This window comes from Rhipicephalus microplus, unplaced genomic scaffold, assembly GCF_043290135.1.
Source record: "Rhipicephalus microplus isolate Deutch F79 unplaced genomic scaffold, USDA_Rmic scaffold_156, whole genome shotgun sequence".
NCBI lineage: Eukaryota > Metazoa > Arthropoda > Arachnida > Ixodida > Ixodidae > Rhipicephalus > Rhipicephalus microplus.
In genome coordinates, this window is record NW_027464727.1 from 230,001 (window position 1) to 242,500 (window position 12,500).

The 12,500-nt window shown below is 60.9% G+C and overlaps 2 non-coding genes across 2 annotated transcripts; both read left to right on the top strand.

Annotated features, from left to right (window-relative positions):
• Positions 1 to 8,103: 8,103 nt before the first annotated feature.
• Positions 8,104 to 9,918, top strand: LOC142791299 (small subunit ribosomal RNA). Its single transcript, XR_012890147.1, has one exon. It is a non-coding gene; the product is annotated as a small subunit ribosomal RNA (ribosomal RNA).
• A 1,719-nt stretch (positions 9,919 to 11,637) lies between these two features.
• LOC142791257 (5.8S ribosomal RNA) lies at positions 11,638 to 11,790 on the top strand. The gene has a single exon (XR_012890108.1). It is a non-coding gene; the product is annotated as a 5.8S ribosomal RNA (ribosomal RNA).
• Positions 11,791 to 12,500: the final 710 nt, after the last annotated feature.

Below are 12,500 nucleotides of genomic sequence, written 5' to 3' on the forward strand. Positions count from 1 at the left end.
CACTTTTCGGCTGTGCCTGGCTGGCGGCCCACTCACTCGATCGCCATGTCTGTTTGCCACAGTTTTCCCGGTGGTGCCGCACCCGGGCTCGCCCCGGCTGACGCAGTTTTCGCGCCGCCCCGGCTGACGCGGTTTCGTGCCGCCCCGGCAGACGCGGTTTTCGCGCCGCCCCGGCTGACGCGGTTTCGTGCCGCCCCGGCAGACGCGGTTTTTTGCCGCCCCGGCTGACGCAGTTCGGACTTGGCACTTTTTGGCTGAGCCTTGCTGGCGGCCCACTCACTCGATCGCCATGTCTGTTTGCCACAGTTTTCCCGGTGGTGCCGCACCCGGGCTCGCCCCGGCAGACGCGTTTTTTTTTTCTTTCGCCCCGGCTGACGCAGTTTTCGCGCCGCCCCGGCAGACGCGGTTTTCGCGCCGCCCCGGCAGACGCGGTTTTTTGCGCCGCCCCGGCTGACGCGGTTTTTTGCCGCCCCGGCTGACGCAGTTCGGACTTGGCACTTTTTGGCTGAGCCTGGCTGGCGGCCCACTCACTCGATCGCCATGTCTGTTTGCCACAGTTTTCCCGGTGGTGCCGCACCCGGGCTCGCCCCGGCTGACGCAGTTTTCGCGCCGCCCCGGCTGACGCGGTTTCGTGCCGCCCCGGCAGACGCGGTTTTTTGCGCCGCCCCGGCTGACGCGGTTTTTTGCCGCCCCGGCTGACGCAGTTCGGACTTGGCACTTTTCGGCTGTGCCTGGCTGGCGGCCCACTCACTCGATCGCCATGTCTGTTTGCCACAGTTTTCCCGGTGGTGCCGCACCCGGGCTCGCCCCGGCAGACGCGTTTTTTTTTTTTCTTTCGCCCCGGCTGACGCAGTTTTCGCGCCGCCCCGGCTGACGCGGTTTCGTGCCGCCCCGGCAGACGCGGTTTTTTGCGCCGCCCCGGCTGACGCGGTTTTTGCCGCCCCGGCTGACGCAGTTCGGACTTAGCACTTTTTGGCTGAGCCTGGCTGGTGGCCCACTCACTCGATCGCCATGTCTGTTAGCCACAGTTTTCCCGGTGGTGCCGCACCCGGGCTCGCCCCGGCTGACGCAGTTTTCGCGCCGCCCCGGCTGACGCGGTTTCGTGCCGCCCCGGCAGACGCGGTTTTCGCGCCGCCCCGGCTGACGCGGTTTTTGCCGCCCCGGCTGACGCAGTTCGGACTTAGCACTTTTCGGCTGTGCCTGGCTGGCGGCCCACTCACTCGATCGCCATGTCTGTTTGCCACAGTTTTCCCGGTGGTGCCGCACCCGGGCTCGCCCCGGCTGACGCAGTTTTCGCGCCGCCCCGGCTGACGCGGTTTCGTGCCGCCCCGGCAGACGCGGTTTTCGCGCCGCCCCGGCTGACGCGGTTTCGTGCCGCCCCGGCAGACGCGGTTTTTTGCCGCCCCAGCTGACGCAGTTCGGACTTAGCACTTTTTGGCTGAGCCTTGCTGGCGGCCCACTCACTCGATCGCCATGTCTGTTTGCCACAGTTTTCCCGGTGGTGCCGCACCCGGGCTCGCCCCGGCAGACGCGTTTTTTTTTTTCTTTCGCCCCGGCTGACGCAGTTTTCGCGCCGCCCCGGCAGACGCGGTTTTCGCGCCGCCCCGGCAGACGCGGTTTTTTGCGCCGCCCCGGCTGACGCGGTTTTTTGCCGCCCCGGCTGACGCAGTTCGGACTTGGCACTTTTTGGCTGAGCCTGGCTGGCGGCCCACTCACTCGATCGCCATGTCTGTTTGCCACAGTTTTCCCGGTGGTGCCGCACCCGGGCTCGCCCCGGCTGACGCAGTTTTCGCGCCGCCCCGGCTGACGCGGTTTCGTGCCGCCCCGGCAGACGCGGTTTTTTGCGCCGCCCCGGCTGACGCGGTTTTTTGCCGCCCCGGCTGACACGGTTCGGACTTTGCACTTTTCGGCTGTGCCTGGCTGGCGGCCCACTCACTCGATCGCCATGTCTGTTTGCCACAGTTTTCCCGGTGGTGCCGCACCCGGGCTCGCCCCGGCAGACGCGTTTTTTTTTTTTTTTCTTTCGCCCCGGCTGACGCAGTTTTCGCGCCGCCCCGGCTGACGCGGTTTCGTGCCGCCCCGGCAGACGCGGTTTTTTGCGCCGCCCCGGCTGACGTGGTTTTTGCCGCCCCGGCTGACGCAGTTCGGACTTTGCACTTTTTGGCTGAGCCTGGCTGGCGGCCCACTCACTCGATCGCCATGTCTGTTTGCCACAGTTTTCCCGGTGGTGCCGCACCCGGGCTCGCCCCGGCAGACGCGTTTTTTTTTTTCCTTCGCCCCGGCAGACGTGGTTCCCCCCCCCCCCCTCCGTCTTTCTTTTTGTTTTTTTTTCGCCGCGGCTGAAGTGGATTTTTCGGTGCCTCGACGCCCCGGTAGTCGCGGTTTTTCCGTTTCCGCACGGCCCCGGCTGACGCTGCTCGGTCACAGTCGCCTTTTGTGGTGATTGCAGACTTCTTGAGCGCGGGTGTTTTTTTTTTTGTTGTTGTTGTTGTTTTATTACGCATTCGCTCCAGCAGACGCTGTTTAGACTTTTTGTTTCCTCTTTTATCCTGCGACGAGGTGACGAGGTTTATTCGGTGCCCCGCCGCCCCGGCTGAAGTGATTTTTCCTGTCCCGTGCCGCCCCGGCTGACGCGGTTGGGACTTCGCGTTTGTTCGGCCGCCACGGGTTTTGGCGCACTCGCTCGGTTGCTTGTTGTTGCCACTTGTTGCGAACCCAGGTTTCTTGAGCGAGCGCGGGCGTTTTTTCTTCCTTTCTTTCTTTGTTCTATGTGTTAGCGAATCGGCCTTTAATATCACACGAGGACTCACAACCAACAATTTTCAGTTTGAAGTGTAAAAAATCTGCAGGTGTTGACGTAACTGACTTGCCCCGTACCCTTGAGTACATCCATGAAGTTCTCGTAGTACTACTAAATCGCATTATTCCAAGTGGAGAAATTCCCATAAACTTGCAAACCTCTACACGAAAATCGGTGCGCGTGATAAAGTTGAAAATTATCGTCCGATATCAAATGTGCCTTCTATAACACAAATTCTAGGAAAAAAAAAAAAAACACTTGTTCGCCGTTTTCTGCGCCGTGACTGGCAGCACTCCGGCGAAGCGAAACGGGGTCGATTCGAGCACGATATCGGCGTCTTTCGACGTGCTCGCCGGCGACCGTCGCACGAGTACGTCGCACGAGCGCGTCTGCCGGGGCGCCGTTTGCGAAGCCGACGCAAAAGTGGGAACCGCCGCTCGGATGATCGCCGCTTTCGGCAGAGTGAGTGTTGGCACTCCGGGGAAGCGAAACAGCGTGAATGCGCCCACGAAATCGGCGTATTTTGAAGTGCCCGCCGGCGACCGTCGCACGAGTACGGTAAACCGCGTCAGCCGGGGCGTAGTTCGGGACGCCGACGAAAAAGTGGGAAGCGCAACTCGGATCTTCGCCGTTTTTGCAGGAGTGAGTGGCGGCCCTCCTGCGAGACCAAGAAGCATCGATTCGTGCACGAATTCGGCGCCTTTCGACGTGATCGCCGGCGACCGTCGCTCGAGTAGGGCAAACCGCGTCTGCCGGGGCGGGCTTCGGGACGCCGATGCGAAAGTGGGAAACGCTGCTCGGATGTTCGCCGTTTTTGGCCGAGTGAGTGCTGGCACTCGGGCGAAGCCAAACGGGGCCGATTACGGCACGATATCGGCGTCTTTCGACGTGCCCGCCGGCGACCGTCGCACGAGTACGGTAAACCGCGTCAGCCCGGGCGGAGTTCGGGACGCCGATGCGAAAGTGGAGAACGCCGCTCGGATCTTCGCCGTTTTTGGAGGAGTGAGTGGCGGCACTCCGGAGAAGCCAAGGAGCGCCAATTAGCGCACGATATCGGCGTCTTTCGACGCGCTCGCCGGCGACCGTCGCACGAGTAGGGCAAACCGCGTCTGCCGGGGCGGGGTTTACGACGCCGACGCAAAAGTGGGAACCGCCGCTCGGATGTTGGCCGTTTTTGGCAGAGTGAGTGCTGGCACTCCGGCGACGCGAAAGAGCGCGAATGCGCCCACGAAAGTGGCGTATTTGGACGTGCGTGACGGCGACCGCTGCAGGAGTACGAAAAACCACGTCAGCCGGGGCGAGCGACACACGGCGGTCTGGGTGCTTATCGCTGCTATTATAGGGGCACCCCGGCAGACGCAGAAAAAAAAAAAAAAATTTTCGACCTTCTTTTTTGCTGGTCGAGCTCGGGTAACCCAGGTCGCAATGGGAGCCGCGCACGAAAGCGGCGTCGCGAGACGCGTTCGCGGTCGCTAGTCGCACGAGCTCGGCAACCGCGTCAGCCGGCGCGGAGTTCGGGATGCCGACGGCTAAGTGGGTACCGCTGCTCGGATGTTCGCCGTTTTTGGCCGAGTGAGTGCTGGCACTCCGGTGAAGCCAAGGAGCGCCAATTCGTGCACGATATCGGCGTCTTTCGACGTGCCCGCCGGCCACCGCCGCACGAGTACGGCAAACCGCGTCTGCCGGGGCGGGGTTCGCGACGCGTACGCAATAGTGGGAACCGTCGCTCGGATGTTCGTCGTCTTTGGCCGAGCGAGTGCTGGCACTCCGGCGAAGCGAAACGGGGCCGATTCGGGCACGATATCGGCGTATTTCGACGTGCTCGCCGGCGACCGTCGCACGAGTACGGCAAAGCGCGTCTGCCGGGGCGAGGTTTGCGACGCCGACGAAAAAGTGGGAAGCGCCGCTCGGATCTTCGCCGTTTTTGCAGGAGTGAGTGGCGGCCCTCCTGCGAGACCAAGAAGCATCGACTCGCGCACGATATCGGTGTCTTTCGACGTGCCCGCCGGCCACCGCCGCACGAGTACGGCAAACCGCGTATGCCGGGGCGGGGTTGGCGACGCCGACGCAAAAGTGGGAACCGCCACTAGGATGTTCGCCGTTTTTGGCAGAGTGAGTGCTGGCACTCCGGCGAAGCGAAAGAGCGCGAATGCGCCCACGAAAGTGGCGTGTTTGGACGTGCTTGACGACGACCACCGCAGGAAAACGAAAAACCACGTCAGCCGGGGCGAGCGACCCATGGCGGTCTGGGTGCTTATCGCTGCTATTATAGGGGCACCCCGGCAGACGCAAAAAAAAAAAAATTTTTTTTCGACATTCTTTTTTGCTCGTCGACCTCGGGTGACCCAGGTCGCAGTGGGAGCCGCGCACGAAAGCGGCGTCGCGAGACGGCTTCGCGGTCGCTAGTCGCACGAGCTCGGCAACCGCGTCTGCCGGGGCGGAGTTCGGGACGCCGACGGCTAAGTGGGAACCGCCGCTCGGATGTTCGCCGTTTGTGTCCGAGTGAGTGCTGGCACTCCGGCGAAGCCAAACGGGGCCGATTCCGGCACGATATCGGCGTCTTTCTACGTGCTCGCCGGCGACCGTCGCACGAGTACGGCAAAGTGCGTCTGCCGGGGCGGGGTTTGCGACGCGTACGCAATAGTGAGAACCGTCGCTCGGATGTTCGTCGTCTTTCGCCGAGCCAGTGCTGGCAATCCGGCGAAGCCGAACGGAGCCGATTCGGGCACGATATCGGCGTCTTTCCACGTGCTCGCCGGCGACCGTCGCACGAGTACGGTAAACCGCGTCAGCCGGGGCGGAGTTCGGGACGCCGATGCGAAAGTGGGAAGCGCCGCTCGGATCTTCGCCGTTTTTGGAGGAGTCAGTGGCGGCACTCCGGTGAAGCCAAGGTGCGCCAATTCGCGCACGATATCGGCGTCTTTCGACGTGCCCGCCGGCCACCGTCGCACGAGTACGGCAAACCTCGTCTGCCGGGGCGGGGTTTGCGACGCCGACGCAAAAGTGGGAACCGCCGCTCGGATGTTCGCCGTTTTTGGCAGAGTGAGTGCTGGCACTCCGGCGAAGCGAAAGAGCGCGAATGCGCCCACGAAAGTGGCGTGTTTGGACGTGCTTGACGACGACCACCGCAGGAAAACGAAAAACCACGTCAGCCGGGGCGAGCGACCCATGGCGGTCTGGGTGCTTATCGCTGCTATTATAGGGGCACCCCGGCAGACGCAAAAAAAAAAAAAATTTTTTTTCGACATTCTTTTTTGCTCGTCGACCTCGGGTGACCCAGGTCGCAGTGGGAGCCGCGCACGAAAGCGGCGTCGCGAGACGGCTTCGCGGTCGCTAGTCGCACGAGCTCGGCAACCGCGTCTGCCGGGGCGGAGTTCGGGACGCCGACGGCTAAGTGGGAACCGCCGCTCGGATGTTCGCCGTTTGTGGCCGAGTGAGTGCTGGCACTCCGGCGAAGCCAAACGGGGCCGATTCCGGCACGATATCGGCGTCTTTCTACGTGCTCGCCGGCGACCGTCGCACGAGTACGGCAAAGTGCGTCTGCCGGGGCGGGGTTTGCGACGCGTACGCAATAGTGAGAACCGTCGCTCGGATGTTCGTCGTCTTTCGCCGAGCCAGTGCTGGCACTCCGGCGAAGCCGAACGGAGCCGATTCGGGCACGATATCGGCGTCTTTCCACGTGCTCGCCGGCGACCGTCGCACGAGTACGGTAAACCGCGTCAGCCGGGGCGGAGTTCGGGACGCCGATGCGAAAGTGGGAAGCGCCGCTCGGATCTTCGCCGTTTATGGAGGAGTCAGTGGCGGCACTCCGGTGAAGCCAAGGTGCGCCAATTCGCGCACGATATCGGCGTCTTTCGACGTGCCCGCCGGCCACCGTCGCACGAGTACGGCAAACCTCGTCTGCCGGGGCGGGGTTTGCGACGCCGACGCAAAAGTGGGAACCGCCGCTCGGATGTTCGCCGTTTTTGGCAGAGTGAGTGCTGGCACTCCGGCGAAGCGAAAGAGCGTGAATGCGCCCACGAAAGTAGCGTATTTGGACGTGCTTGACGGCGACCGCCGCAGGAGTACGAAAAACCACGTCAGCCGGGGCGAGCGACCCACGGCGGTCTGGGTGCTTATCGCTGCTATTATAGGGGCACCCCGGCAGACGCAGAAAGAAAAAAAAAAATGGGGACATGGCGTGCGTCACCGTGCGGCTTCGCAGCGTTGCCGAAGTCGCCGAGCCCTTCGACTGAGCCGAACGGCGGACAGGGAACGTTGGTCGGCCGTTCTAACCTGTCGGTGCCACGCCGAGACGTCGTTAAGGAAAACCGCGTCGTGGGCCTCTACGACGCCGTCGAGTCGTTGTACGTTTGGTGTCCAGCGTGTCGGCGGCGAGTAGCGGACACGTCGTTCACGACTTCGGTCTTTCGCAGTCGACGCGAACTTGCGGAGAGTCGTGGTGCCTCACGTTTTCGGCAGAAACCGCGGCGGAATTTTCCCGTGCGTGCGCGCACGACCTCGGTGCTGTGCCGTCAGCGTAGTGTTGCACAAACTCGTGGCCTACCCAAGGTGCGGTACGTTTGCGGCCGTATCCTCGGTGGGAATTTCGTGAGTAGGGTCGCAAATTCTACGACCTCGGCGGGTTTGAGAGCGACGTAGACTTGTGGCACGCTCAACATGCCACACGTTTCGGGGCACACCCGCGGTGAAATTTTCTCGAGTACGCTCGTATTAGGGCCCAAGGAGGTCTGGGTACTTATCGCTGCTATTATGTGGGGGTTCTCGTGAGCGGCGTACGCGAAAGCGACCGGGTGTCTGATATGCGGCGGGCTTCGGCCTCGTCAAGCGTGTCCTCGGGTCTGCTCCAGGGGAATCCACGGCAGTCGTCTGCAGCCTCATCCGCTTGATGCGTTAGGGGCTGGTTGTCGGACGGTGCCGTTTTACCACGATATCGAGGTGTGTTCCGTGTCGTCCTCGGGCGATTCAGATGCGAAAGCGCCGAAGACGCGGGCGTGACCCGTCGTCTGGCGGCTTTGCAGTCTCGGCTCCGTTGCTAGTTCCGGCCGGTCCACCGACAGTGCAGCGGGCTTGGGCAACCCGCACGGCGCGACCGAGTCGATGCAACGAAAAAGAGCGAGCATGAACGTGCTTCTTGCCGCACGGCTCCCACTCGTCTTTCGGGAAGGTTGTGCCGTAGCGAGCTCGAACGCCGTCATCTCGGAGTGCAAAATAAGCGTGTTGGGGCGCCTAAAGGTGGCCTCCGCCGCACACAGACTGCGTCCGGCCCGCCGAGGGCGAGGACGGACGCGCAGTCGAACGATTACCTGGTTGATCCTGCCAGTAATCATATGCTTGTCTCAAAGATTAAGCCATGCATGTCTAAGTACATGCCGAAATAAGGCGAAACCGCGAATGGCTCATTAAATCAGTTATGGTTCCTTAGATCGTTTCTTCCTACTTGGATAACTGTGGCAATTCTAGAGCTAATACATGCAGTGAGCCTGGAGCCCTTTGGGTAACGGGTGCTTTTATTAGACCAAGATCGATCGGGTTTCGGCCCGTATTGTGTGGTGACTTTGGATAACTTTGTGCTGATCGCATGGCCACGAGCCGGCGACGTTTCTTTCAAGTGTCTGCCTTATCAACTTTCGATGGTAGGTTACTTGCTTACCATGGTTGTTACGGGTAACGGAGAATCAGGGTTCGATTCCGGAGAGGGAGCCTGAGAAACGGCTACCACATCCAAGGAAGGCAGCAGGCGCGCAAATTACCCACTCCCGGCACGGGGAGGTAGTGACGAAAAATAACAATACGGGACTCTTTTGAGGCCCCGTAATTGAAATGAGTACACTCTAAATCCTTTAACGAGGATCAATTGGAGGGCAAGTCTGGTGCCAGCAGCCGCGGTAATTCCAGCTCCAATAGCGTATACTAAAGCTGCTGCGGTTAAAAAGCTCGTAGTTGGATCTCAGTTCCAGACGAGTAGTGCATCTACCCGATGCGACGGCTCGGACTGAACATCATGCCGGTTCTTTCTTGGTGCACTTCATTGTGTGCCTCGAGATGGCCGGTGCTTTTACTTTGAAAAAATTAGAGTGCTCAACGCAGGCGAGTCGCCTGAATAAACTTGCATGGAATAATAGAACAAGACCTCGTTTCTGTTCTGTTGGTTTTTGGAATACGAGGTAATGATTAAGAGGGACGGACGGGGGCATTCGTATTGCGGCGCTAGAGGTGAAATTCTTGGACCGTCGCAAGACGAACTACTGCGAAAGCATTTGCCAAGAATGTTTTCATTGATCAAGAACGAAAGTCAGAGGTTCGAAGGCGATCAGATACCGCCCTAGTTCTGACCATAAACGATGCCAACCAGCGATCCGCCTGAGTTACTCAAATGACTCGGCGGGCAGCTTCCGGGAAACCAAAGTATTTGGGTTCCGGGGGAAGTATGGTTGCAAAGCTGAAACTTAAAGGAATTGACGGAAGGGCACCACCAGGAGTGGAGCCTGCGGCTTAATTTGACTCAACACGGGAAAACTTACCCGGCCCGGACACTGGGAGGATTGACAGATTGAGAGCTCTTTCTTGATTCGGTGGATGGTGGTGCATGGCCGTTCTTAGTTGGTGGAGCGATTTGTCTGGTTAATTCCGATAACGAACGAGACTCTAGCCTATTAAATAGGTGCGGGGTTCCCAGCACCTTACAACCTTCTTAGAGGGACAAGCGGCTCCTAGCCGCACGAAACAGAGCAATAACAGGTCTGTGATGCCCTTAGATGTCCGGGGCCGCACGCGCGCTACACTGAAGGAAGCAGCGTGTCTTTATCCCTGTCTGAAAAGACTGGGTAACCCGTGGAACTTCTTTCGTGATTGGGATAGGGGCTTGCAATTGTTCCCCTTGAACGAGGAATTCCCAGTAAGCGCGAGTCATAAGCTCGCGTTGATTACGTCCCTGCCCTTTGTACACACCGCCCGTCGCTACTACCGATTGAATGATTTAGTGAGGTCTTCGGACCGATGTCCGGCGCGGCCTTTCGGTTGCGCCGGTCTGTTGGAAAGATGACCAAACTTGATCATTTAGAGGAAGTAAAAGTCGTAACAAGGTTTCCGTAGGTGAACCTGCGGAAGGATCATTAACGGATTGTGAAGGGTGAGCGCCTCAGCTGCGTCTGCGCCCGACACTTTCTGCCGCTGACCCCGTTTGGACGCGGGGTCGGCTTTTCCCCACGGGGCTGCCTGAATGTGGAGCGGCACCCCGTGACAAATTGTTGCGCCCAGCGGACGCCAACACCGCGACCTTGGACGGTCGGCCAGGTGGCGGACGCGGGTACAAACGGCGCAACGCACTCATAGGTCGGCTTTCGACCCGCCACTGCACCGTGGCTCGAAGCGCTCGAAATGCGCGACCCGACCGCTGCGGGACCGCCTAGTACTGTAAACAGGAGCGGCGGAGCGCGAACGGCGAGTCGTGGTTACGTCGGTAGAAGGCGAGGCTGCGCGTTCCCGAAACGCCAGCCGAGTGCCCTCCCGACCGTTCGAGCGTGCAAGAACGAGACCCGACAATCGCGCGGCGACTGCCAAGTACGAGAGGAACGGCACAAGCGTCGGCGGTCGGTCAAGGAACTGGCGATGTGACGGGTCCGCTGTGCACCAGTGCATACCGTCCCGCCGTCCGCGGCAAGCGCCTCCGCGTCCTCGGGTGACGGAGGCTGCCGGTCGGTTCTTGCAGGCGAGGGATCTCGCTGGCACCGGTTCGCGTTGACGCGCGGCCGGTCATGGCACGGCGATGCGACGGCCGAGGTGCGCAGTACTCGATGGAGGAACCGCACGCTCCGATGACCGTCCCGCCCTCCGCGGCGTATGCGTACCGACCGTAATGGTTGCAGCAGCGCCGGCCGGCTTTTGAATTCGCCACACGAAACACGGTGCGAGATCGCGGTTAGGGGAGCGTCGACGTTGCCAGGCGTTTTGCTTGCTGCCGAGGGAAAGGCGGCACGGCCACGTCGCGCTCGTCGCGATTAGCGGGTCTGCGCGCTTTGGGAAGGTGCCGCAACGACTTGCCGAAAGAGGAAGCACGGAAGAACGAGGGACTTGGACGTCCCGACAATTGAACGCACTTGCGGCCAGGCCCTTGCTGGCTTCGTTCTTCCGCCTCGAGTAGGCTCGTACGCGGCTCCGGCGCCGAAAGTGGTCCTTGGCACCGACTTCGGTGGACGTGGGAAGTGCCGCGCAAGTACGGCGCGCCTGGCTCCACCTGTTGGCTAAAGTAGGCAGCCGGATCGGCATTTTGGTGTGCGGTGGCAAACCGTGGATGCGAAAAAAGCTTGTGCGATTTCGTGGAACAAAAAGCGGGGGTCCCCCTTTTTATGCGGAGGAGACCGACCCGCCCGCCGTGGTGAACCGCGACGCCACGGTAAAAACGGGAGAGGCTTGTCGATGGGACCGTGCATCCCGCGCTCCACGGAGGCCGGGAGGCGGCCGCCCGAGGAAATGTGTAGCCGTCGAGGCCCGCATCTGCGTGCACTCTTATCCAAATGGGTGTACCGCAGGCATTTTCTGGTTAGGCGGGCCAATGAGAGCGAGCACACAACGATACCTACGGGTCCGGCTTGGAGAACCGGCTTCGACGCCTCCCGAGTATTTATAGAGGGGTGGACCACGAAAGCACTCGCAAGTAGCGGAAGCGAAACGCCGTCCGAAACACACCGTTTGCTCGATTTGCGGCAGCCGAAAAAGGCGCGGCAGAGTTTTGGAGTCCAAGCGTGCGCTGAAAAGCGCCCTTCTTGGCCACTGTTTGGCCGAGTGCCAGAAACGTTTGGTTTTGACTGTACGGAATTGAACAAACACTTTTTCACGACTCTAAGCGGTGGATCACTCGGTTCTCGGGTCGATGAAGAACGCAGCCAGCTGCGAGACTTGGTGTGAATTGCAGGACACACTGAGCACTGATTCTTTGAACGCACATTGCGGCCTTGGGTCTTCCCTTGGCTTCGTCTGTCTGAGGGTCGGATCACATATCAAGAGAGCCTTCGGCGCACAAGGGAACGTGAGCCGTCGACTCGTTTTGACCGCGTCGGCAACACGGACAGCACGCTGAACACCTCACAGCGAGCGCCAACAGCGGCCACTCAAGGGCGAGACGGTGGCGACCGTCGTGCCAGAGCCCAACCGAAACGGGGGCGACCGACTGCATTGAGGATGTGGCACCTCGTTGAGACCGCCGCAGGACTTCGAGTCGGAAGGAAGCCTGCAGGGAAAGTGCGGTCGAGGTTGCGTACTCCTCTCTGCGACCGGGCGCGCAAGAGCTGCGAGAGCCACGGACGCGCAACTTTAACGCACGGTAAACACGAGGAGCGAAAGCCGGCCAGCAAAGCTTCTCCAGCCGTGCGCAAAGTGCGCGAGATCGCAGCCTTGCGTTGCGCTTGTTGCCCTCGAAGTAAGCAGGGTGTCCCGTAGACCGGGCGCTCGAACACGCTGCGGGGCCGTGCCTCCTCCAGGCTTTGCCGCGCGAACAGGGAACGTTCGCGCGCAAAGCGCAGGGAGGTGAGGAGGCTGCGCCCGACGTTTGCGGTTCGCTGCGTACGCGGTTGATGCGGAGAGCACGGCGCGACGACTTGCCGCGAAGCGGAAAAAGTCTCCCGCACGAGTTGGCGAAACGTTGGCGAAGCTTAAGGCGTTCTCGTCGTAGTCCGCCGTCGGTCTAAGTGCTTCGCAGTTC